The sequence below is a fragment of the Apium graveolens genome, chromosome 8 (genome assembly GCF_009905375.1).
Source record: "Apium graveolens cultivar Ventura chromosome 8, ASM990537v1, whole genome shotgun sequence".
NCBI lineage: Eukaryota > Viridiplantae > Streptophyta > Magnoliopsida > Apiales > Apiaceae > Apium > Apium graveolens.
The window spans coordinates 126,281,510-126,304,553 of NC_133654.1; the positions used below are offsets into that span (position 1 = coordinate 126,281,510).

Consider the following 23,044-nt stretch of genomic DNA (forward strand, 5'->3'; position numbering starts at 1 on the left):
AGGAGAATCTATCTAGAGGAGAAGTCGAAACATGTTGAAGATGATCTAGCAGGAATTGTTGAAAAAAGAAAGATTTTGAAGGAGGAAATGAGGCTGTTAATATCAACAAGAATTCAGTTGGAGGCTGACAAATCAAATATGAAAAAACAATTGAAGATCTGCATTTTCTTAGCTGTGATAGTGGTTGCATTTGTGATAATGTTGATGTACTTGTAGTGTAGTAATTGTTGATGTGCAATGTTAGGTAGTAGTAATGAATGACATTTAGTAGTGGCTAGTAACACTGAATGTATGGTATATTTTGCAATGACTGAAAAGGTCATGTAGACCTAATTTGGGTCTTTGCATAAATAGCCAAAGTATAATGTTTACTAAAAATGAATGGTTATGGAAACAAATTCATTCAACTACATTTAATACCATCAATAGCAGATAGAAAAATTGATACCTTGTCTTACAATCAGATGGTAAATAGATAAGTATTACAATACCAAAAACCAAAATACATAAGTCTTGAAATGAGGAACTTAACATTACATATTTAGAAGTCTGGAAATAGATACTTCATAATCATTAAATAGATAATTCAGTCTGCTATGTTAATTGGATCTTCTGGATTTTTCTTGAATCCACTCAACCTTTTGAGATCGTTATTCAATCTTAGTCCATACATGTTGCTGGGAGGAGGAGAAGGAGGTGGTGGTGGAGGGTTTTGCTGCTGGAGGATTTCCCATCATCCTTCTAGTGCTGCTGCTGCTACTTTGCTGTACATTTTTGGTTGAGTTGTTGCTGGTTCCAGGTCTGACTGGGGGAGTTGATGTTGGTGGTGTGCCCCTTGGATGATTGAAAGAAATTAGGCCTGGTGTAGGCATGAAAACAACCTTAGTTCCTACAGGCCCCCTAAGTTTGTCACCAAAACCTATATAGTCTTTGCCACTTTTCTTCCATTCATCTGCATTTTGACCCTTCACTAATAACATTTTCTTCCTTGGAACTTTTTTGAAAAATGCTAATGGCTCATCATCTTTTAGTTCATCTTCTACCAATGGTTCATCTTTCTCTTTCTCCGCAACCAATGGTTTCCCTTGTTAATCTTCATGCCCAAAATAATCATCTTCAAATAGTCTCCACACGTCATTGTCACTATGATCTGATTCATTTTCTGATTCAGATTCTGGTGCTTGTGCCTTGTCTTTACCAGTATAAGATGCTTCCTTGACCTTGCTCCTCCCAGTTTGTGAAGATTGTGTTTGTGGTTCATTGATTTTAATCCCTTTCACTGGCCTTCTCACAGTGAGTTTCTGTCTTTTAAGTTCTTTAGCTGCTTTCTTCTTTGGATTTGTGGTTCTCTTCCTTTTACTAGCAGAATTTTGCTTTTCATTTTCTGCAGTCTCATTGTTTCCAACTGTGACCTTAGCTTCATCTTTCCCTAGGCATTTTGACACTCTATGGCCTTCTTGTCTGTAGTTGCTGCAATACATCACCCTTTTGTTGGAAAACCTTTGTAAGATAACACCTTGAGATGGTGTTTCTTGAATCCTTGACCCTCCTTCCCATGTTTCTCTCCTTCTCAACTTCTTAGGCCTGCCTCTAAGCTTTTTAGGTATGTCTGGAGGCAATAACTCCTCATTAGCATGGAAGTCCCAGTATTCCTCCCCCTAATAGCTTCAAGTAAGTATTGATATGTTGTCATGTAAATTTCCCTCTTATAGTACTCTGAAACATAGTCAACAGGTTGGTGCCACCTTGAATGAATTGCTGCAATGGCATGAGGAATTCCAGTTAAGTCAAACATGCTGCAATCACAGCTTCTTGCATCCAGGTCCACTATCACTGGTCTTGTGCCTAACTTAACTTGAAATTTTTTATGTCCATCTGTTGAATGGCATTCATGACACTTTATAACGCTCCGTAAAGCTTTGAATTGATGTTTTGTACTCGAGTTGTTAGTATTTTTAACGTGCTTTTGTAGTATTTTTGCATTTCAGGCATTTATCAGGAATACAGGTGGATTAATATTGTTTTGATGCTAATATGGTGTTATGATGATGTACAGAATAAAAGCTCATGAAAAGACCAATTCAAATCAGCAAGAAAAGAAGAAGTCAGGAAATTCTACAGAGAAGCGCGGCCGCGCCGAAAGAGCAGAATGTCAGCGCGCCCGTGCTGGTTAAGCGCGTGGCCGCGCTAGGTCGGGAAAATAAAATCATGTTTCTTCTAGAATTTTGATCCGTTAGACTTCTAATCTGTATGGGCTGCTATATATACATATCTTATGTTCATTTTTTGAAAGGAGACGTACCAGAGCTTAAGGAGAAGGCGTAAGAAGACTATAGAGCACAATTCAACCAAGGCGAAGAGGATCTAGTTTATACTTGTGATTCTTTGTTTTAAGTTGTAACTTTGGATGCTAATTTTCTTATTCGTGAACCTATACTCTTGTTTCGTACATGTTTTATTATTTATTCAGTATAAGGACTACGTTTATTATACCATGCTTTCATCGGAACCCACATTGATGATGAGTCCGATTATGGCTAATGGTTATCGTGGGGTTCTAACGAATTTAATTATGGATTTCTTTAGTTAATTTGTTTCGATGCCTTAGTGTGTGGTGATTGTATGATAACCTACTTGTGGTTGTGCTTATTCGTCTTATAAGCATCGCGGACTTATAAGATAACGTGTTAATCTTTAATAAAGTGAAAGTAAATTTAAGGGTTTAGAACTTGACATGCTAGCATAGGTTCATGTATTTGTTATGCATGATTCGTAGATAATTTTAACCATCTTACTTGCCCTATGTAATCATGAGAGATAACTTGTGCGTTAAACCATTATATTGTCAAATTCTGTAGACATATATGGTCTCAATATAATTGGTGTCTATTCAGCTTCTATCTCTTTTGTGGATGTCTGGTATTATGGTATTCGTACAATGAAAGTTGGCGTTTATCAGTTTCGCGTTATCTGATTAGTGTCATCACCATTATATGCTAAGGTTAAGAACAAAAAGGCTATTGAATGAAGTATTTAATGAAGTTAGAATCCCATGTTTATATCATATAGTATTCGACTATCTTTTAATTCTCTTAGTTAATATTCTTTAGTGTAATCTCTTAGTTAATCTTAGTTATAAACAACCTTATCTTGTGATTCGTCTTAGCATTGGATAATAACCATACCATTGTTTCATAGATACACTGATTAAAGTTAACCGAAACCAGTCCTTGTGGGAACGAACTAGAATTAATTCTATATTACTTGCGAACGTGTATACTTGCATGAATATTAGCGCATGTTTCAGCTCTAACACCATCCCATGCAGCAGACATGTAACGACTGGGAAATTCGCGACGTAATTAAGTGAATAAATATTATTTCTGTGATGTGATTATAAATTATGTGATTAAGTGATGATTAATAATCTTTATTGTATATTAGTATCTGGGAGCGTAGATAGATGCGTTCCAATTTAAAGAGTCAGCTTAGGAGTTAAGCTGTGTTGTCAGGCCATCAGGTAGAACGGAATCTGTCCTAAAAAGGGATTAAAGTGTTTAAAATATGAAATATGTGTTAATATGTGAAATGAAATGTTTAAGTAAGTATTGTGTTTTAATGACGTGTCGTTTGGTAAAGGTAATTGAGAAGCGTAATTGAAACGCTGAGCGTCGGGCTGTCAGGAAGAACGTGACCCGGTACGCGTAAAGAGGAATAATGATAAAAAGGGAAAATTTGATGATCAGACATGAGTTGTGATGTGTGAATATATGTGCTTGCTTGTTTGTATGCATGAATACGTGATCTGTTAATTTTTAAATGGATTTAAGGGAATTATATGATTTAAATAAGGTTTATTGAACCTTTGCACATTTTTATAAAATTATTCGAGTAAGGTTATGGCGTGTAATTTGTTTTATTATCTTCAAAATAGTCCTAGGGACTTTCTAAAAATGATAGACGAATTTATTTTATGATCGTTGCATTTTAAAATGATTTTATGTAATTAAAATGCTATTTTTAGCATAAACTTGTAAAAATCATATAAAATCAACCGTATGCTCAAAAGTTTATTATGAGTGTTGGAAAGCTAATTTCGAGATCTATGTCTTAAAATTGTCAATCACAATATTTTTCAACTTTCTGAGAGAGATATGTTTAATATTTACATTCGATTTTATTGGAGTAAAAAGAGAAAGAGAATCAAACTAAAAAGGGGATTAGTAATTTACTAAACTACCCTGCCCTCTATTATATATACTAGCTCATTTTCTCCCCCTCTCTTTCTTTTCTTTCCTATGACCCTCCCATCTCTCTCTCTCTCTCTCTCTCTCTCTCTCTCTCTCTCTCTCTCTCTCTCTTTCTCGATCACTCTCATCTCTCTCTCGGCTCTCTCCCCATCTCTCTTCTCTCTTTTACAAGCAACAACAAAAACTAATCCAAACTCAAAGATTTTATCATCCATAGCCTTCATTTTCGATATTCTACTCAAACACCACTTGCATGTAAGTGTTTATGTAAGTTTCATAGTTCCATCTCCTTGGTTGTATTCAAGAAAATGTGATTTCTTGATATATGATCATAAGAGAGTCTAAAGTGATTTTTGTGGTTTAAAACTCAAGAGGAGACCCGTTATGGGAACTCTTAAGTTCGACCACCACCGGCCGTGATCCAAGGAAAGCCGGTGGGATTTTAGGAATATGATGTACTTAGTTGAAATGATGTGGTTTTTGAGCTCTATGCACTTTAAAACCTATATTTAACCTTTGCATGTCTTGATTTCTTGAAAAGTTCAAAGGGTTTTGTATTTCTTTTGAAAATTTAAGTGTATTGGTTGATAAAAGGGTTTTGATGATTGTTCTAAAGGTGTTTGGACTTGTGTAATTGTTTAGGTGCTTGAGAAATCAAGATTTAATATTGCATGTTAAGGTTTTGGTTCGGTTTTTGTACTAATAAAAAGGGAATTGGATTTTGTGACTTGATCTTGGTGTAAGCTAAGTTTAATTAGTAAGAAATGAGATTGCATGTTGATTTATAAAAGGGATTAGTGATGCATGTATGTTATTTGCAAAATTCGATTAGGGTTTTGTGTTACTAAATGATGAATGGTTGAGTAATTCGAAATTTATGATTTAAAAGAGTATTTGATTCAATTAAGAGCTGAATTTGAATTACATGTAAGAATATATATATATATATATATATATATATAGATTGGTTCGAATTTTTTTTGGTAAAGAAAAAGGGTATTAGTCTAAGTGTTGGTTTTACTAGAGTTGATTAAGAAATTAAGTATAATTTTAACAAGATCTTTGCATGCTAAAAACTAAAGTTGTATGGTGTAATTTTTGAGAAATTCGATTGTATAAATAGGGTTGTGGTTCGAATTTTGATGTTAAAAGAAAGGAAAATGATCCTTTTGAAGGTTTTGATTAAGCTATGTGTTTCTGTGAGCTAAAGTGAGTATTTGATTGATTTTGTGCTTAGTAAGTACAATAAGGCCGAATAGGCCATATGAATCAAGAGTCAAAACTTGGTTTTGATAATTGAAAGAATGATTGGGTGTGTATATGTGAATATATATGGATTTGTTTGTTTGATTGTAGTATGTGGTTCGAATTAGGGAATAAAAGAAAAGGGGAATTAAGTTGTTTGATTTTAAAGAACTATAAGTAATAGCTATGGTCGTAAAGATTTAGTTGTGAATGAATCGTGTACTCGTATGAGTTATAATAGTTTGATTTGAGGAATAATCGAGATTAAAGCGAGTATAAGTTGATTATTGAGTATATAAAGATATAAAGGCTATGAGAAAATAATGTGTTATATGCTATGTGCATGTGTGTATAAGCTATACTCGTATAGTTCGAGTCAATAGTACAATCGAGTTATCGTATTGAGTGAACGTTCCGGGAACGTGAGTTGAGAAACTAATTAAGGTTTTGGTTTTGGATTGTAGATTCGGAGCGTTAGGGCATTCAGGCCTGGAAAGGGAAAGGTATACTAGGTGGCAGTAGTTCAACCTTCAGGAAAGCGAATTCAGGCAAGTAACTCTACTTGTGTAAATGGTTAAAGAGAGGATATTGTTCATGCCATGTAGAGTATTAAACTGTTTAAGTAATGTACCCCTGTTATCGATTCTTGAGATACCCTGTCATTGATCTTGTGAACTTGTTATTGATAAGCTTAGTGATCCAACCCTTGGTAACTCCTTTTTCTATTTACTTGTTATACAATGAACTGTTATAAACCCTATAAGTACCTTTACGAACCCCTTGTAAGGATGCTTCATTCCTTGTTTACCTTATACTCTATTGATCCTTAAAACAGTTTTGATTTCCCTAACTTGAGTACCTTGTTACCATTGATCAAGATCCCTAGAATTGAACTTTGCTTATCTTAACTTTGAATTCTTGAAATTGAACTTAAGAATGAGTTTCGACTTGAACGAGTCCGAATGATTTCATATTCTTGGTAATGATAAAATGAATTTAGTAAACCTATCTTTTTCCAACTCAAGGTTTTTCAAACAAATTCCTGATGGATTGGATTGGGACGTAAGAGGCTAGTGGGACTATTCCAGTCATAGTAAGAGGCTAGCGGGGCTAGTCCAGTTTAAGGCTGAAATTATGTCATTGGTACTTTAAAGACCGGATGGAGGTCGGTACGGGCTGATCACCTGTATTATTATTCTGAAATGAAAGATAAAGTAGTCCAATCAAGGGTTCCATAATTATTTAAAAAGGAATTGAAATTTCCTACTCAGTAATTGATTCTTTAAAAATGAAAAAGGTTTATATTGCTTTGAAAAAGAGTTGATTGTGATATTGTGAAGCTTACAGCTTGTGAACCCTGATTTTGATTCTGTTGATCATATAATTGATTCCCTATAATGAAAATATTGTCGCTTTCCATTTGAAAGATCAGTTGTGATCCTTTAATGATTTGTGATGAATGTCGGCTTTCACCCTATCTTGAGCCTTGTTCCTTGAAAGCCCAAAGTTTTCTTCATAACCCCCTTTCATAGCCTTAAAGATAGAAATCTGCCACCTAGAATTGATAAAGTAGAATGCCCTGAGATCAGTAAAGTATATTATGGATTTTATATCATAGAACTGGTTTTTAGTTACTTTTTGAGTTTTATACTCATATGTCTTGTTTTAATCTAACCATGGCAGTTAAGCAAGACGCACTGCTCGTAAGAGCGTACCTGGTGGTCCCTATTGTGTTGAGGGCTTCCGGTTGCCAGAGCAGGTAGTACAGGTTTTGAGTGAGCAAGTGATTAACCGAAGAGATTGTTAAGATACAATGAGTTATCTGTCGGTTCCAAGCCGAGATCGACTATGTACATTTGGTTTTATTTTGGGGTGTAAATTATATTCTATGGTTGGTAGTTGTAATCTTGTCTCACACTTTATCCTGTTTGATCCTGTTAGTATCTAATCAGGGTTTATGCTTATTTAATTCATAAATTAATGGTGTGTGGGTCCTCATTTCCTAACCCCGAGATTGAGGGCGTCACAAGTTGGTATCAGAGCTACAGGATGTAGTCTCTGAGACAAGTTAAGATTAAAAAGGGGTATTTTGGGAATATATATTTATATCGCGAGAGAGTTTGACTCATATAGAGTTGAGTTAGACTTTTAGGTATAGTCTAAGGAAAGTGTATACTAGCTAAATTGGTGACTAGAGTTAGGGTGTGAGTTAGCTAGAAGCTTTATTTAACCCTAACGCTGTTTCTTGGTTGATGTTTTGTGTTTTCTCTCAGGATCCCAGTAGTGGTAGTGATTCCGATTCAGAGATTAGTTTGACCGGTACCCCAGTGGACCCCATTCCACCCTCTCCAAAGGAGCCTGTGTATATTAGTTTAGATGCAGAGGAGGATCCATCTGAGAGTAGTGAGATGCCTATGCAGATTTCACCCTTGAGGCCAGATTCAGAGACCCCTGCCCCTGAGCCAGAGTCTGAGATCCCTAAGATTGTGCCTGTCAGTGTTAGTGGCAAGTTAGCCCATGATCGAGACTTTGTTTACTCCCGTATTCCTGAGTTGGGAGCTTTGGTGGATAGGTTCATTCGAGACTCTAGGCAGAGGACTTCAGTAGTGATGGAGGAGTGGAGAGCTAGGATTCAATTGGTGGAGCAGGTTGCCCAGAGGAGGATGGATGAGGGACCATCCATTAGTGATGCTGATGCTGACTCGCGGAGGCTGCATAAGATCATTCGTTGGATGTTGGTTATGTTGAGAGAGATTCTGGATGATTAGATGTTAGTATTGATCAGGCGGGACTTTTGGTTGAGCCCGTAGTGGTTGTTTTTCAGCGCCGGTAGGCTTTGGGATACTTGGTCAGATGCCGGGATCCCTTTTTTATTTGTTGTATCGTATCTCGGAACGTTGTAGTAGTAGTTGTTAGAAGTTAGGGGTAGATAGGGGGATATTTTCCAGTTTTTCCTCTGTTTAACCCTGTTATATTATTGTACCTTATTCCTGAATTTATGATAACCAGACTCTTATTTATGTATCCTTGGTTTATGAATCCATTATATATCTTATTTTCTATTGTGCACCCTAAAAATTTGTATAAACTGTTCTGAATACCATGTTTTCATACAACCATGTTTAAAATTCCGTAATATCATACCCTGTGCCATGAGAAAACAACACCGATATGAGAATTATATAGTAATAGGATTGCATGTGCAAAACTGGGTAAAGCTTAAAACCCGCAAAAGAGATTTCATAATAAATGTTGTTATATATGCCATGCTATCGTATTGCTAAATAATTGCTCAATCAGGTTTGTAAGAAATGGCCAACTCACCAGATCACCAAGAAGAAGAAATTCAAACCCAAGACCCAGAAGTGAATCCAAAAACTACCATGATGAGCAGAATTGCTCAGCTTTTGCAACAACCTGTAGCCACTAAAGTTGGAAACTTCAAACACTTTCAATCTGTTCATCCCCCAGAATTCTTAGGTTTTCCAGATTCGATAAAAGTACAGTCGTGGTTAAGAGAAATGGAAAAAGCGTTTTAGTTAGCAGAAGTTAAGGATGACAAGAAAGCTCAGTATGCGAGTTATTACCTTAAGGAAGAAGCGAGTTTCTGGTGGGAATCTTCGAAGGCATTGCTGGAAGGAAAGGACTTATCATGGGAGAAGTTTACTGAAATGTTTCTGGACAAATATTTGCCAAGTTATATGCAAGACCAGTTGGATATGAAGTTTTTGAACCTTAGACAAGAAGATATGTCGATAGCGGAGTATGAAGTGAAATTTTCGGAGTTGTCTAGATTCGTACCTGAGTATGTAAATACGGAGGCAAAGAAGGCCAAAAAGGTTCCAATTAATCCATGGATTAGAAGTTAAGTGGCATTGTTGGAGATCAAGACTTATGCCGCCTTGGTGCAGAAGGCAATGATAGTAGAAGGAGAGCGTGAAGCTGCGAAAAGAGAAAATAAAGGAAGGAAAAGGAAGTTTGAAAGCTCGGAGCAAGAGTAAGGAAGTTCAAAGTTTAGAGGGAAATTTGGTAAGAATGGTGGAGGTCAGAACCAAAAGTTTCAGAAGTTTAAACCCGGTAACGGAGCCCTGAAGAACCGTTTCCAGAAAGCAGGACAACGGGAAACGATAACAGACCTCAGATTCAAGAATGCAAGGTTTGTGGGAAGAGACACCCGGGAAGATGTAATAAGTTGGACGTGACCTGTTTCAAGTGTAACCAGAAAGGGCATTACTCATCAGAGTGTCTAAATGGAGAAAATAAGCCTGACTTAGCTTGTTTCAAATGTGGAAAGGTGGGCCATATGGCCAGAAACTGAAAGGAGCCTGTTCAAAAGGCCAATGTTCTTAGGATTGGTGGACCGCCGTCTCTCCCAGCACCGTCAGCTCAACCCAGAGCTAGGACCTTTAATATGACAATGAAAGATGATGTGCAAGATGTGGACGTGGTGGCAGGTATGCTCGTTATTAACTCAGTAGAAGTAAAAGTATTGATGGATTCTGGAGCTATTAGATCTTTTAATTCTGAAAGTGTTATTGATAAACTAAATTGTGTTGCGTACCCTCTGGAACCTAATTTGATTATAGAGGTAGCAAATCAAGAGAAAGTTATTGTTAATAAGGTTTGTTCCGATTGTGATGTGGTTATCAGAAGGTCGGCACTTTTATGCTGACTTAATTTCTTTTATGTTAGGAGAATTCGAGTTTATATTAGGAATGGATTGGTTGTCAAACCATGAGGCGCAAATAGAGTGTAAAAGTAAGAAGGTGAAGTTAAGAACCAAGGATGGTGATGAGGTGATATTCAAAGGGAAAAGACAAGAGAATAAATTTTTAACCGCTATCAAGATGAGGATATTATTATGTCAAGGATGCGAAGTTTATTTGGATCAAGTTAAGGATGTGGAAAAAGAATCCGTGAGGATTGAAGACATTCCAGTAGTAAGAGATTTTCCTGATGTGTTTCCGGATGAATTGCTTGGACTACCTCCAGATAGAGAAATCGAGTTTACGATTAATTTGGCTCCTGGAACGGAACCAGTATCAAAAGCTCCCTATCGTATGGCGCCAGTCGAGATGAAGGAATTGGCAGCGCAGTTGCAAGAATTGTTGGATAAAGGAGTAATTGACCCGAGTGTATCCCCGTGGTGTGCACCGGTATTGTTTGTAAAGAAAAAGGATGTAAGTATTGTGCCTTGATTATCATGAATTAAATAAGTTGACGATTAAGAATAAGTACCCTCTACCGCGAATCGATGACTTGTGTGATCAGTTAAAAGGAGCTTCGTGTTTCTCCAAGATTGATTTAAGATATGGGTATCATCAACTAAAGATTAAAGTGGAGGATATACCCAAGACAGCGTTTCGAACGAGATATGGACACTACGAGTTTTTGGTAGTGGCATTTGGTTTGACGAACGTGCCAGCCGTATTTATGGATCTTATGAACAGAGTGCTTAAGCAATATATGGACAAGTTCATTATAGTGTTTATTGACGATATATTGATTCATTCCAAGACAGAAGAAGATCACAAGGAGCATTTGAGGATTTCCTTGGAAATTCTGAGAAAAGAAAGGTTGTATGCCAAGTTTTCGAAGTGTGAATTTTGGCTAAAGGAAGTGCAATTTCTTGGTCATGTAGTTAATAAAGAGGGAATCAAAGTAGACCCAACCAAGATAGATGTTGTAATAAATTGGGAAAGACCCAAGACTCCTACGGAAGTCAGAAGTTTTCTGGGATTAGTCGGATACTATAGAAGGTTTGTGTAAAATTTCTCTAAGATGGCTTCTAACGACTCGTATATTTTATTTTTAAATGTGTAATTGTTAAATAATTAATAAATAATTAAATAAAATAATTGTGTGGGTTCAGTTAGTGGGTTATTACTCTGTGACTATGTGTATGTGATTACTAGTGTATGGAAATTGAATTGTGTGGTTAATTAATGAATTGTATGATTTTGTATCATTGTTAAAAATGGGGTTATTGTAGTTTTATTTCCATAAATACTTGGATTGTCTCTAAAATTATTTTTATGACTTTATAATTTCAATAATTATTTTTAGGACTTTATAAAATTGAGAAATCAATATTTCATGAATCATTTATATTTAAATGATTTTCTGAGTGTGATTAATGATAAAATGCATATTTAATTATGAAAATCTTCAAAAATTATGAAAATTTTATTTTATTAAGTTCGTATTATTCTGAGAATTTTAAAATTAGTTTGGAAATTTTTGGAGTTAGTTTCACCCGCGCATCGTTTCGTTATTTGGTAAAAAGAGGGTACGATTCGCACCTTGAAAATTATTTTAAAAATTTTGAAACTTATGTCTTTGTAAACTCCGGGATATTTATGACATTTCAAAATTATCTTCGCAATTTTCTGAAATTATTTTTCGTCCGCCCAAATCCGTTAATTTCAAGTTGCGGGGCGAAACTGGATTATTCGGGGGAAAACCAGACACGTGTCGCATTCCAGTTATGTCTGTGATGCGTGGCAGAGTGATGTTGGTTAGAAAAAAAACTCAAAATACAATTAAATAAACAACAAAGGGGCACCCCTGTTGTCTCCCCCTTCCCCTGTGTTCATCTCTCGCTCTCTCTGTGGTATCAAGTTCTTGAGGGTTCGATTTTTTTTTCTCGCTTGTGTTTGATTCCTCCTGCTTAATCCTGCCTCTTCCCTGTCCCTCATATCGGTTTGTTCCTTTGTAAGCTTCACTGTGTTTTGCCGCCGCGGTTTCCGATGAGACGCAGTCCTGTTCTCTGATGTTGTTCATATTGCTGACGTATGTATATACAAGTATGTATATATAATTTGAATATGTGTTTTCAGTTTGAGATTGTAGGCTGGTGGCGGTGTTGCTTCGCTTCCGACCGCCCTTGCATTTTCCGATTATGTCTGTGTTATTGCGCGTGCTCGTGCGCGTGTGATGTGATTCGTTTTAATTAATTTAACTATTTTCCTGCAGGTTTTTGATTAATATTTATGATATTAATTATTGGTGCGGAATAATTCTTAAGGATGAATCGGTGAAATTTTGTGTTGGAAACCCGAGAATTTATCGGGTACCCGCGAAATTTTGTCGCCGTACCGCGATGACTCGTTATGAGCGGACGGTGGACGGTGATGACGATGTTCTGAGTCCTAAATTTTGTAAATAAATAAAATACGAATAATAATAATAATTAATTGATTTAAATCGGTGGTTGAGAAATTGTGAAATTTGGATTGTGTGATTTGTTGGATTATGATTGGTTTGGACCGAATTGATTGGTTGTGATTTGACGTCGAGTTGTTCGACGGGTAGGCCGATAAACAGAGGAGGTGCTGCCCAAATTTTCGGAAATTAAATTCAGAAATTCGGGACATACCCTGTAATTATCGGACTGTCGAACGAGTATAAATAAGTATATACATATATTCTGTGCGAAACTTGATTGTACGATGTGATGAACTATTTTGCCAAATCGATAACCCTGATTTCGTAAAATTTCGAGTATATGTATTTTCTGGAAACAAACATCAAACCGATTTCTCGAGAACGTGAACCCTGACTGTTGGATGTGTTATTGTATTGTAATAATGTATATAATTACGAGTCGGGTTTGAATATTGTTGGGTAGAATTGGTGTCGAGGATATGTCAAGTATACCTAGACGTCTAACGTAGGTTATTTCAGCTCTGTAGGTTTTTTAGTCAAAGGACTCAAGAAATGATATCGATCTAAGATAACCTAGTGATCAGTCGACGAGTGCAGCAAGGTTCCCAATCGAAGGACCAGAGCGTTGAAGTCGGATCTAGGATAGTCAAATAGTAAAGCGGTAAAGCCGAGTGTCCCGAATCAGTTCAAGGTCAATAAGAGATAGTTGTAACGCTCTGCAAGGCAAGTACCCCTGACCATTCTTTTATGGTATAGTGCATATGAATTGCTAAATGTTTTACTTTCGTAATGGAACAGAAATGTTTTAAGTTACGTATCCCCCATATTTGAAATGTTATTTTAAATTATGTTTTGGGGAAAAGTAACTTCTGAAAACACCTATCTCTAAACGTGATTTAAATGAAAAGAGGATTCGAATAGTGTGCTGTGACAGAATTGGTTTTGAAAAAGAGATAGGTAAAAGTGATTTTTGAAAACTGGATAAAACGATCAGATATAGGATACGTTGGGGCCAGAGTGGGCCTAGTGAGGTGGCGTAAGAGGCTAATTCGGTTGCGCGCATTGTATAACCGATTAGTCCAGCAGGTCAGAGACCTAGCTAGTCTCTGAGTTCCGGAACAGGTGAATGAGATGGCAGTTGGAGCCGTCAGGTGTTGAGCCTGATCAGCTGTCTTCACATATCCGCTACGTATCTGATTTCGTTTTATGTTTCCCGCAAGGGCATGAGTTGAAATAGCAGATTTGGAAATGAAAATGGCATGCTAGAACTAAACTCTGGTATTTATACACATCACACTACTGATGTTTTGTTTTACAGAGCATGCTAGTTTTGATATCCAGTTTATGAATGTTTACTTATTTTTTAAGCAAGTTGTGGATTCTGTTCCTATAACTGCTTTACTCGTTATTCATATAGTGGTGCAGCTGAGCAAGCAATTGCTCACCCTTGTAGAATATTTTGTATGTATTGTAGATGCCTAGGAGTTTCTTGTGCGGTCATCAGGGCAGAGTTCCAACTCCTTTCGTGTCAGGCTCCTCTGAGGTAGTTGTGTTCAGACCAAATGAGGTCTGTTGAGTTGCTGTATTAAATTAGTGGTCAGAATTGTGTAAGGTAATTTGGGGTTGTGTTAGTTGATTAACCTAAGTCATACTTAAACCTGGAAAAGGTCTTGATGAAGGGGTCGTAGTTATGTATTATTATTGAGTTGGACTGAATTATGATTGTTATTATTGTTGTTGGTGATGTCAACTCCTGACCCCGGGGTTGAGGCCGTCACAGTTGGTATCAGAGCTACAGGTTTGAGTCCCTGATTTAGGTTAGGAGTAGAGTCAAAAGCGTGCAGGAAGGTTATATATAGATGTGAGTCAGCAACTCAATCAGAGGAGCGAGTATATGAGTTTAGTCAAAGGTTCCGGAGACGTAACCCTGACGTATATTGAGGAATGGCTGGAACTGCCTTAATTTAGAATATGTTTCCTTCGTTTATATGTCATTGATAATATTCGATAGAGGTTCCTAGTTTTTCTTTTGAGAAAATGAGTTTGATTGCGAGAGTTCAGTGTTGGAGCAGACCTTTGATGTGTCAGCTGAAGAGACGCCAACGTTATTTCTAAATATCACATTTCCTATGTTAAGGAATGTTGCTGGACTGATTGTGTGACCTTGGTGAGTTCAGATAGCATGATAATAGTCGGTGGCTGTCATGACAACCAAGTTTTGTGAATTATGTGGATCAGAACCGTGGTTTATATCTTTGAACTTCTTTCTTGAGACATATTTTGTTTCTAGAATAATTGTTTCCTATTCCATAAGTTGCTTATTTTCCTGTGAGAAAGCTGAGAACTCGGAACAAGCGACTTAGGATGTTGATCCCATTATAAATCAGGATTTCTCCCTTCTTATTTGTCAATTTTCCATTTAAACACTGTTTCTATTCTTGGTGACTCTTTTGGTTGATTGGGGCAAACAATGCATATGAGTTGACCGTTTGTCTGTGTGGCAAAAGGGTCTGGTGGGACGCTACCGAGTTATGTGTTGTGAACTGTGCGGTACTAAGACTGACCATCTTAGGTACTTGTATAGTTGCTCTCAGTCATACCTATGTTTTCTTCTTTGGTCCTCCCCGTATCATTTATTCTTTGACTTTGAAATTTCATTTGAAGTCCTGAGGCAGTGGACTGCCAGTAGCTTTTGTGACTAGACGGTCCTGGTCATCGAAAGTAGTTGAGAGTTGATTATCTGGAAGCAATATAAAATATACATTGGTTTGCTAGCCATCTCAGAAACGATAATGGTAGAAAGGATACATGATTTGATATTGAAGGATGCGGTTTTAGAAGGGTTAATCCTGTGAAAGATAGGTTAATGGTAGAAGATAAGAAGTTGCCTTGGGAAGGAAAAGTAATTCAGTGATTGATGAATCACTGGAGGGTGATAAGGAATCATCCCTGGAGAATATGGTACCGGGAAAAGTTTAGTGTTTCTTAAATTGACTTAATCTATCAGTTTGTTCAGTGTAATTGGTGGTTGATATAGCCAGCCAAGTCTTGTAGTATGTCAAAGGGGTGTGGAATTTAAGTAGTGTCGGGAAGTTAGTCAGATGTTGTTATGTTGTGAAGTCATGTGAAGTTGTTTAGCTTCCTTGTATTTTAGTTTTCCTGAACTGTTATTGACTCTGCTACTGTCAGTGTTGTTGTGATTGCTAGTGGTATTAATCTATCTTTCTTTTATAAGGGGACCTCGATATTAAGGACTTGGGGTGCTGTGATTGGGCAGCATTTTCCTGATATAGGTGCACCGTTTAAACGACGATACCTTCTGTCGAACCTTTTGTGATGTTTTGAATAAAACTCATTTATATATTCCAGGAAAATGCCACCCAAGAAAGCTACCCAGTCCAAAGAAAATAGTAGTAGTATTGCGGAGGGTCCAACTATAAATAAAATTCTAGATTTGTTGCGCCAGTAGAAGCAACAATAGTTGCAGTTAATCCAACAGGTTTAGCAGCGGTATCTACGGTTGCAGCAGCAACAACAAGAAGTGAATTGAAGTGCTAGTTTTAAATCTTTCTAGAGTAATAAACCTCCTGAGACTCAGGGTGAAATTAATCCAGTAGTTGCTGGAGCATGGTTATAAGAAATGGAGGAAGTTTTCAACCTCGTTCAAGTAAGTGATAACCTTAAGACCGATTATGCGAGTTACTTTCTTAAGAATGAAGCAAATTACTGGTGGGCATCCACTTGAGCGTTGGAAGGAGAAGACCCTGTTTCTTGGACAAGATTCACAAAATTATTTTAGAGTAGTGTTTCCCGATGGGTTGAGGAATCAGTTGGAAGTTGAGTTTCTGGAACTGAAACAAGATGAAAGAAGAAGTGTGTTGGAGTATGAGGCCAAGTTTGCAGAATTGGCCCGATTAGTTCCCGAATATGTAAGTGTGGAGATTCAGAAGGTAAGAAGGTTCAACAAGGGTTGAATCCTGAAATTCGCAGAGGAATTGTGGCGTTGCAACTCGAGACATACTCCTCAACGGTTCAGGCCACCCTAGTAATAGAAGGTGACCAGAAGTTGACAGTTAGAGACAAAAGTGATTAGAAAGTAAGTCGGAAGGTGTTAAGGATAGATCAGACCAAGGAGAATCCATTAAAGGATTTGAGAATTGGTTTGGCCGGAACAAGAGTAAGAGATTCTAGAGATAAAGTTTATTTCAGGATATATCTAGTGCTACTTTACTTACTTCCACTCCAGCTCAGTCAGTCGAGTAAGCAGTGGATTGCAAGTTCTGTGATGGGATATACAGTGGTTCATGAAGAAAGAATGTGTAATGTTTCAAGTGCGGATATAAGGGTCATTATGCTGCGGAATATAATCCAGAAAATCCAGGAGTTATGCATTGCAATTATGGGAGGAGTGGCCATATTGCAAGAAATTGTAGAAGGGTTACTCAAGATATTACATCCCAAAGTCCAACATCCAGCACAGTTAGAGATAGAATTTTCCACAAGAACAAAGAAATCAAGCATTTAGAAGTTGGACGTAGTCGTAGTTGATCTGACACCCTCTAAGCTAGAGGGGTTTGATGTGATTTTAGGATTGAGTTGGTTGTCTTGTGCTATGGCAAGGAGTGGTTTTTTAGCGATGTGTAAAGTGCACAGAAGCCAATAGTAAGGTAAGTTTCTAGATGCAGAAGCAATTTAAGGAATTCTTCCAATCATGCGAGAAAAGAAGTGATAAGCTAAGGACATAAGGTAAATCCACCATTTGTAAAGATACGAAGAAGAGAATACTTAAGTTGGAGGAATTTTAAGTAATAAATAAATGCCCTGGAGTCTCTGGAGGCCAGTGGAACGAAATAATTAGTTTGATAACGGAAAAAAAAGTTATTAAAAAGGAAAGTGAGCATACCAGATATAGTTCTCTGGGGTGCATTAGTGATGTTGCTAGGAAAGAGGAATGAAATTATGAGGTTGTGTACTGATTATCGGGAATTTAACAAAATGACGAATAAGAATAAGTAACCTCTGTAAAGAATTGATTACTTGTGTGACCTAATTCAAGAAGTGTGTGATTTCTATGGGATTGACTTAAGATACAGCCTGAGGGCATGTCAAAGGTTGCGATCAGAAAGAGTTATGAGCATTGTAATCTCTGGTGGTATTATGTGGAGTAATAAGTGCAGTAGTTATTTATAAGTAATCAAGGAACATGGTGTATAAGGAGTACTTGGATAAGTAAATTGTATTTATTGATAACATCCTCAGCTATCTAAAGATTAAGAAGGTCTGAGTAGAACGCCCAAAAATTTCCCTACGAAGATTAGAAGGGAAACCATTATACACTAAGTTTTAAAATATGAATTTTTGGTTGAAGATAACAAAAGATTTGGAGTATTTCGCTAACCACCATCTAAGTAAAGTCAATGTAGTAGTTTATGCCTCGTGCAGAGAAAAATAATTAAAGGAGGTTAAGATTGTCAAGAAATCAATAAAGGAAATGGAAACTGTGGAAATTGAAGTTGAGTATCTGAAGGTAATGAAAAGTTAGTATATAAGATTATTTTCCCAGCCTTAACAGATGGAAATGGGTAAGAAGTGATCGGATGTTGGAAATTAAATTGAAAATCAGTATTACCTATCACCTTTAGATAGAGGGTCAAAGTGAGAAGATGATTCGGACAATATAAGATATGTGGAGAGTATATATGATGGGTTTAAACAGTGAACTGCGATAATCACCTACCATGGATTGAGTTTTCTATGATAATAGTTACCCTGTTAGTAAGAGAGTATTACTTTGCGAAGTGTTGTGTGGACATAAGTGTGAGTCCTCCCCCCTAGTGAGAAAAAGTGGAAGTAGAGATATTGCTAAATCCTGAATTAGCTCAGTACCTCAAGAGTGTAGTAGAGTTGGTTCGAAAGAGAGTTGAAACAACTCGGAATAGACAAAGAAAGAAAGCGGATTTTTATCAAAGCGATATCAATAGATAGAATGATGATCGGGGTATAGATGAAAGTTTAACCCTAAAAGAGATTGGTTAAGTTTGAACAGAAGGGACAAGTTGAGTCCTCAATACAGTGAGTCATTCGAGGTATTGATAAATATAGGTATAGTTGCCATGAGTTGACGTGGCTGATGCAGTTGTATATATATATATATAATATGTCTTGCATATCAATATTAGGGAGATATGTATCTGATGCAAAGCAAGTCATTGATTAGGAGCCAATGTGCTCTTACCCAAATTTATTCTGCATGAAATGATCAATCTGAATTCTAGATCGTTAAGAGCGAGTCCTTAGTAATGGGTTTATGACTATAGTGGGTATGCGATGAATAAATCCTCGAATAGAAGAGTTTACCTGAGAGTTAGAGTCAGATATGCTTGACAAATATCCTCAATTATTTAGTTAGATCATATTCTGAGGACAGAATCTTTTTAAGGGGGGGAGAATATAACGACTCGTATATTTTATTTTTAAATGTGTAATTGTTAAATAATTAATAAATAATTAAATAAAATGATTGTGTGGGTTCAGTCAGTGGGTTATTACTCTGTCACTATGTGTACGTGATTACTAGTGTATGGAAATTGAATTGTGTGGTTAATTAATGAATTGTATGATTTTGTATCATTGTTAAAAATGGGGTTATTGCAGTTTTATTTCCATAAATACTTGGATTGTCTCTAAAATTATTTTTATGACTTTATAATTTCAATAATTATTTTTAGGACTTTATAAAATTTAGAAATCAATATTTCATTAATCATTTATATTTAAATGATTTTCTGAGTGTGATTAATGATAAAATGCATATTTAATTATGGAAATATTCAAAAATTATGAAAATTATATTTTATTAAGTTCGTATTATTCTGAGAATTTTAAAAATAGTTTGAAAATTTTCGGAGTTAGTTTCACCCGCGCATCGTTTCGTTATTTGGTAAAAAGCGGGTACAATGCACACCTTGAAAATTATTTTAAAAATTTTGAAACTTATTTCTTTGTAAACTTCAGGATATTTATGACATTTTGAAATTATCTTCGCAATTTTCTGAAATTATGTTTCGTACGCCCAAATCCGTTAATTTCAAGTTGCGGGGCGAAACTAGATTATTCGGGGGAAAACCAGACACGTGTCGCATTCCAGTTATGTCTGTAATGCGTGGCAGAGTGTTGTTGGTTAGAAAAAAAAACTCAAAATGCAATTAAATAAACAACAGAGGAGCACCCCTGTTGTCTCCCCCTTCCCCTGTGTTCATCTCTCGCTCTCTCTATGTTATCAAGTTCTTGAGGGTTCGATTTTTTTTTCTCGCTTGTGTTTTGATTCCTCCAGCTTAATCATGCCTCTTCCCTGTCCCTCATATCGGTTTGTTCCTTTGTAAGCTTCACTGTGTTTTGCCGCCGCGGTTTCCGGTGAGACGCAGTCCTGTTCTCTGATGTTGTTCATATTGCTGGCGTATGTATATACAAGTATGTATATATAATTTGAATATGTGTTTTCAGTTTGAGATTGTAGGCTGGTGGCGGTGTTGCTTCGCATCCGACCGACCTTGCATTTTCCGATTGTGTCTGTGTTGTTGCGCGTGCTCGTGCGCGTGTGATGTGATTCATTTTAATTAATTTAACTATTTTCCTGCAGGTTTTTGATTAATATTTATGATATTAATTATTGGTGCGGAATAATACTTAAGGATGAATCGGTGAAATTTTGTGTTGGAAACCCGAGAATTTATCGGGTACCCGCGAAATTTTGCCGTCGTACCGCGATGACTCGTTATGAGCGGACGGTGGACGGTGATGACGATGTTCTGAGTCCTAAATTTTATAAATAAATAAAATACGAATAATAATAATAATTAATTGATTTAAATCGGTGGTTGAGAAATTGTGAAATTTGGATTGTGTGATTTGTTGGATTATGATTGGTTTGGACCGAATTGATTAGTTGTGATTTGACGTCGAGTTGTTCGACGGGTAGGCCGATAAACAGATGAGGTGCTGCCCAAATTTTCGGAAATTAAATTCAGAAATTCGGGACATACCCTGTAATTATCGGAACGTCGAACGAGTATAAATAAGTATATACATATATTCTGTGCGAAACTTGATTGTACGATGTGATGAACTATTTTGCCAAATCGATAACCCTGATTTCGTAAAATTTCGGGTATATGTATTTTCTGGAAACAAACATCAAACCGATTTCTCGAGAACGTGAACCCTGACTGTTGGATGTGTTATTGTATTGTAATAATGTATATAATTACGAGTCGGGTTTGAATATTGTTGGGTAGAATTGGTGTCGAGGATATGTCAAGTATACCTAGACGTCTAACGTAGGTTATTTCAGCTCTGTAGGTTTTTTAGTCAAAGGACTCAAGAAATGATATCGATCTAAGATAACCTAGTGATCAGTCGACGAGTGCAGCAAGGTTCCCAATCGAAGGACCAGAGCGTTGAAGTCGGATCTAGGATAGTCAAATAGTAAAGCGGTAAAGCCGAGTGTCCCGAATCAGTTCAAGGTCAATAAGAGATAGTTGTAACGCTCTGCAAGGCAAGTACCCCTGACCATTCTTTTATGGTAAAGTGCATATGAATTGCTAAATGTTTTACTTTCGTAATGGAACAGAAATGTTTTAAGTTACGTATCCCCCATATTTGAAATGTTATTTTAAATTATGTTTTGGGGAAAAGTAACTTCTGAAAACACCTATCTCTAAACGTGATTTAAATGAAAAGAGGATTCGAATAGTGTGCTGTGACAGAATTGGTTTTGAAAAAGAGATAGGTAAAAGTGATTTTTGAAAACTGGATAAAACGATCAGATATAGGATACGTTGGGGCCAGAGTGGGCCTAGTGAGGTGGCGTAAGAGGCTAATTCGGTTGCGCGCATTGTATAACCGATTAGTCCAGCAGGTCAGAGACCTAGCTAGTCTCTGAGTTCCGGAACAGGTGAATGAGATGGCAGTTGGAGCCGTCAGGTGTTGAGCCTGATCAGCTGTCTTCACATATCCGCTACGTATCTGATTTCGTTTTATGTTTCCCGCAAGGGCATGAGTTGAAATAGCAGATTTGGAAATGAAAATGGCATGCTAGAACTAAACTCTGGTATTTATACACAACACACTACTGATGTTTTGTTTTATATAGCTTGCTAGTTTTGATATCCAGTTTATGAATGTTTACTTATTTTTTAAGCAAGTTATGGATTCTGTTCCTATAACTGTTTTACTCGTTATTCATATAGTGGTGCAGCTGAGCAAGCAATTGCTCACCCTTGCAGAATATTTTGTATGTATTGCAGATGCCTAGGAGATTCTTGTGCGGTCGTCAGGGTAGAGTTCCAACTCCTTTCGTGTCAGGCTCCTCTGAGGTAGTTGTGTTCAGACCAAATGAGGTCTGTTGAGTTGCTGTATTAAATTAATGGTCAGAATTGTGTATGGTAATTTGGGGTTGTGGTAGTTGAGTAACCTAAGTCATACTTAAACCTGGAAAAGGTCTTGATGAAGAGGTCGTAGTTATGTATTATTATTGAGTTGGATTGAATTATGATTGTTAGTATTGTTGTTGGTGACGTCAACTCCTGACCCCGGGGTTGAGGCCGTCACAGTTGGTATCAGAGCTACAGGTTTGAGTCCCTGATTTAGGTTAGGAGTAGAGTCAAAAGAGTGCAGGAAGGTTATATATAGATGTGAGTCAGCAACTCAATCAGAGGAGCAAGTATATGAGTTTAGTCAAGGGTTGCGGAGATGTAACCCTGACATATATTGAGGAATGACTGGAACTGCCTTAATTTAGAATATGTTTCCTTCGTTTATATGTCATTGATAATATTCGATAGAGGTTCCTAGTTTTTCTTTTGAGAAAATGAGTTTGATTGCGAGAGTTCAGTGTTGGAGCAGACCTTTGATGTGTCAGCTGAAGAGACGCCAACGTTATTTCTAAATATCACATTTCCTATGTTAAGGAATGTTGCTGGACTGATTGTGTGACCTTGGTGAGTTTGGATAACGTGATAATAGTCGGTGGCTGTCATGACAACCAAGTTTTGTGAATTATGTGGATCAGAACTGTGGTTTGCATCTTTGAACTTCTTTCTTGAGACATATTTTGTTTCTAGAATAATTGTTTCCTATTCCATAAGTTGCTTATTTTCCTGTGAGAAAGCTGAGAACTCGGAACAAGCGACTTAGGATGTTGATCCCATTATAAATCAGGATTTCTCCCTTCTTATTTGTCAATTTTCCATTTAAACACTGTTTCTATTCTTGGTGACTCTTTTGGTTGATTGGGGCAAACAATGCATATGAGTTGACCGTTTGTCTGTGTGGCAAAAGGGTCTGGTGGGACGCTACCGAATTATGTGTTGTGAACTGTGCGG

At 36.9% G+C, this 23,044-nt stretch overlaps 1 long non-coding RNA gene across 1 annotated transcript; it reads left to right on the top strand.

The window, feature by feature from the left end:
* The first annotated feature begins 649 nt into the window (after positions 1-649).
* LOC141679118 (uncharacterized) lies at positions 650-2,469 on the top strand. The gene is made up of 3 exons (XR_012558037.1): positions 650-1,671; positions 1,735-1,822; positions 2,057-2,469. It is a non-coding gene; the product is annotated as an uncharacterized LOC141679118 (long non-coding RNA).
* Positions 2,470-23,044: the final 20,575 nt, after the last annotated feature.